Below are 4,848 nucleotides of genomic sequence, written 5' to 3'. Positions count from 1 at the left end.
TATATATATGCATATATATATGTGTGTGTGTGTGTAGACACCCGTTGAAAATCTAAAGTGCGGAGTATCTACACTGAAATAACATACGATATAAACACATACATACTTGCATATACATACACACATATTTTATGTGTTTGTATACATGTAAACTATACCTATATTAAACATATATTTATTATTTTCATCTCAGAATAGTTATTAATCCAATAATGAATGTACAAGAATACATATAATATTGGAATTCGTTACATACACATGAGTACGCATGAAGAAAATGAGGCATACATTCATACATACCTCGACAGCTATATAAGATATTTTCTAATAATGTATGTCAGTATGTGATTCACCTGTCAGTATGGGGTGAAATGTATAAACATTTTAAATCACATGCCATATTGTTATAAAAACAATCAAAGTATAAAGAAAACAATGCTCACAAAATATGGTAATTTATGTCAAACGTTGGATTTAAAAGCTGGAAATCAAGTACACACCACAGAGGATTTAATTACAGGCGACACCAAGATATAAAATTTCAATCAGAAAATATATATTTTTTTATATCCTGTTTTCTCTCAAGTAAGACTGAATAAAACATGTACGTCTATTACTGTGGATCTAACAAGATATTACTGCTCCGTTCTTATCACGACGAGAAAATTTCCTGTGATTTACAAAAAAGCCTCTTTGAGTGAAAGTGAAGTGGTATTCTATACATGGAGAAAATTCACTGGATATCTTAAAACTTCGTGACATACTCGTGTATGTATAATTATATATATATTATTTTTTTAAAATCATTATTACAAACATTGTAAATTATAACTTACAAGCATCATAATTATGAATGCTAAGGTTGGTTAGCTTGTTATAATCAACTACAATATACCTGTTTTCTGGTGTTTTATGGCTGTGATTCTATCATTTTACGGTTATTATTCTTAGCAATATGTGTTAGCTTCCGCTGTATAAATAAATGCTAAAACATTTTAACAGTTAAGCTAAATAAATAAATAAAATCCACATTGAAGTTATGTCTTAAAAGCAAATACACTAGTGTTAAATGCCAAATTTAAATGTATTTAGGTTTTTGAAAAATGCTATTGAAAAAGGCATGAAATTAAACCTAATACAGCTGCCGTACAAACATTACGTCAGTTAAGAAGCATTTATTGATATTATTGGTGGATAGTGTCCTTGTACCTATGGTATAAATCAATATTATTGGTGGATTGATAGAACTCCGTGTAGTCTGGCAAAATGCTTTTTACGGAATTTAGGTACGTTCAGAGTTCAAATACCGGTAAGGCTGACTTTTCTCATCCATTTAGCTTGATAAAATAAGAACTGAATCAACTAACTCGTCTCCGATCCTACATGTATACACGCAATTGGAAATGATTAGGAAGCCCAACTGTGAAACTAGAGAAAGACAAGTTCAAGCGATTCAGTGTTTTCGATTTACATCGACACACTCATTCGAAAAATGTGGCATATTCCATAACAAATTCTTGTTATCGATATAATATCAACTATAGCAGCATCGTCATGATTATCATCGTCATCATCAATAGTAATAGTAGTAGTAGTAGTAGTAGTTGTTATAATAGTGGTAACAGCCACTTTAGTAACACGTCAGTACTACTACTACTACTACCGTTGCTGCTGTTGCTACTGCTACTCTTGCTGCTGCTGCTACAGCCACTACAACAACTACTACTGAGGCTGGTTTTGTCGCCTTACTACCTACCTACTATGACTCTGACTGTTAGGGTTCAAGCAAAGCAAACACATTCACCGTCTGACTTAACTGTCTTCTGTTCATTTGTAGCAAACCAACTTCAATTTCTTTCCATCTCTCCCTCTTCTCTCTGTCTCTGTCTCTATATATATGTACGTATGTATACATATATACACACACATATATACACACACATATATACATACACATATATACATGCACACATATAAACACACACATGTGTGTATATATATATATATATATATATATAATATATAATATATAATACATCTATCTCCTATCTATCTATTGATCGATCGAACGGTCAATGTATCGGTGTGTGTGTGTGTGCGTGCGTGTGTGTGTGTGTGTGTGTGTGTGCGTGCGTGCATGCACGTGTCATCTGTAAATCATATCTGTTATTTTAAAATATACTTTAGTAGAGTTAGGTTTTCTCAAACGTTGTAAATGAGAAATATAATTCTGAAAACTATGGTGACTTTGACGCAGTAGAAAAAAAAATCTTTTGAAGTAAAAAGTGGGGAAATCAAGTAACACTTGATATCATTGTCATCACCAAGGTGTCATATATCTGTTACAAAATACATCCAATTTTCTTAAAAGCTCTAAATGAGAGGAATGTAATACTGAGGACCGCTTGAAGACTGGTGATGTAGCAAAAATACTTGTGGGGCAAAAAGAGGTAAAATCGTAAAGGGAGTAAGGCCTAAATTCGTCTTTTAGTTATTGTATTTCTGTTATTTTAGAAAATAATTTGTATAATTAAGCTTTCTTGAACGAGTAGATTTTAAAATTGAATGCCACGAGAAAATTGGTTTAAAAAGAAAAACTTAAGGAATAAAAAACTGACCAAATTTGAACGTGATCACTTGGTTACTGAAGATGCTTGAGCATGCGTGCGCGTGTCAGCGCGTGTATGTAGACGCGCGCGCGCACACACACACTTATATACGTAAAGCAAATAGAGTGCGAGCGAAGTATTGATAATCTATATTGGCAATTACTGAGTATAAACTGTTGAGAAAAAAAATAAATTGGGAGTGGATGTGTTGAATACGCAACCCCCACAACTTTCTGAGTCATGTCTTCAAAAATTTCTTCAGAATACTTCTTATTTCCCAAATAGTTTTTAAAATCAAAAATAACATTCCTTTCTCTTAAACACACAAAGTTTTTTGATTTTCACTTTTTATGAAAACTTCATGGGAATATTACGTGTGGAAATACGATTCTGAAAAACTCATAAAAATACGATTCTGAAAACAAAATTTTTTCAAAATTTCGAATTTTCAAAAATCCTACTTTTCTCTTTCCAGCTTTCGGAATAGCTACCTCATCCCCACCCCAACCCTATACAAACATCTTGGATGTTTTTTAAACTCGACAGCTCATTTCCGCATGTTTGGATGCTTGTTGAACTAGCAGAGAAAATTAGGAAGGCCTAAATATGGTTGCTTAATATGCTTGAAATAGCAATTAAATCTCTGAAAAATATTTTCTGAAATTTCAGCTTTCTTTTTAAAGCAACCCCTCCACCCAGATATTGGAATAACAATAACTGCCACGCATGCGTGGACGCCTGTTGAACCAGCAGACGATATGAGGAAGGGTGTCAAGAAAGTCGTTTGATATGTTAGAAATAATAGTTGAAGCTCTGAAAAATAAATTTTAAAAACTTTTCACCTTTTTTACAACATCCTTTTCCCAGTATAACGACACTCGACCCACATAAATAAGGAATGTGCCAGCGCAGTTGTTTCTACTCCCCCAACTAAACAACAATGTTAAGTACACTTTTTGTGTTTTTTATTTCTTGCCCCTTCTGCTCTTTAATTAACGTGAAGTTGAAATAGAGCTCTTGCATCCATATAATTCTGCTTTCTTCACCATAATGCTGGACAAAGTTTAAATCGCGTCTAAAAACCAACTCGAAAAGTAATTTAATGTGAATTCGTAATATTAAATATTCATTACTTCTCTATAGACGCGTCTTAGATTCTTGCTATTGGATCCTATCTCCCACTAAAAATGTTTCCTATTACTTGGCTCGTTTCTTAATTTTCAATTATAATTCCATTCTCATCCAGTATACAGTATAGCAGCGTTTGTGATTAAGATCATTTGTAACATTCAGAACCAAGTTTTAAATACCTTGAAAACGAAGAGATACGCAGTGTGTTCAGTGTGTTTTCTCGAATAAATGTGGTTAGATCCATATGCCTCAGTTAGATCCATATGCCTCAAACTGGTCGACTCATTTTCTGTACAGCTTACTGACTGGCGTCATTTAATTTCTCTACTGCTGCTCGGGTTCCTCATTGGCATTTTTATATAATTTACTTTTGGTCAATTTACTAAATTTACTTTTTTACTAGTTTAAATTTTTTGAAAATCCTTCGTTTTTACACTCTTTGCGTTTTGTCTCAATAACAGCTAGCTTTTTGCGTTAACTCTAAAAAGAGTGGATTAGCAGGAAAATAGTCTCAGGGGCGATAATATTCTAAATTAATTGAACCTGTACTACTACTGCACAAGAAGGGGAAGCATTAAACTATTGCAGCTGAAGTTGGAAGTGAAAAAAAAAATGTAGTTTTTAGTTTCATTCAAACGTAAATTCCTTCTTTACATTCTAATCTCCTAAGAGAAAAAATATACATGAAACTTCCTATATTTGCTCCCTATTAAATAAATATGGTGGATAATAGGAAGGGTTTGAAACACTTTTATATGTTAGAGATGTAGTTTGTCGGTCAATATTTAAAAATGCTCAGTTACCTTCTTGTCATGTTTTTCCAACTATAACTGAGCTGACATTTAGGCACATAGAAATATGACCTCATCTAGTGGGGGAAGAGTGACTAGGATGCACTTTAACTTGCATAGTAATTGTCAAATAGTTAGCAGTATCTCGTCAGCTCATAAATAATGAGAAATAAATAGCGTAATGGTTTTAGTGAAGTCTGTCTTCTTGCACTAAAAAATGAAAAATTATCCCCACTAGAGTAAAAGATACAGAATCTATGCTCAGAGGGCTCTGTGAATCTACACTCTTGGACAATTGATACCTCAAAACTTCCCCC

The 4,848-nt window shown here is 33.1% G+C and overlaps 1 long non-coding RNA gene across 1 annotated transcript in view; it reads right to left on the bottom strand.

Moving 5' to 3' along the window:
* Window positions 1–4,038, bottom strand: part of LOC128248587 (uncharacterized) — a 47,433-nt gene extending 43,395 nt beyond the window's left edge. The window contains exon 1 of the long non-coding RNA XR_008264765.1: window positions 3,920–4,038. This is a non-coding gene — a long non-coding RNA (uncharacterized LOC128248587). The remainder of the gene's footprint in view (window positions 1–3,919) is intronic.
* Between the last annotated feature and the right edge of the window lie 810 nt (window positions 4,039–4,848).

This window comes from Octopus bimaculoides, chromosome 8 (genome assembly GCF_001194135.2).
Source record: "Octopus bimaculoides isolate UCB-OBI-ISO-001 chromosome 8, ASM119413v2, whole genome shotgun sequence".
NCBI lineage: Eukaryota > Metazoa > Mollusca > Cephalopoda > Octopoda > Octopodidae > Octopus > Octopus bimaculoides.
Note: the sequence above shows the minus strand (reverse complement) of the source record. Positions and strands in the feature narration are given on the sequence as shown.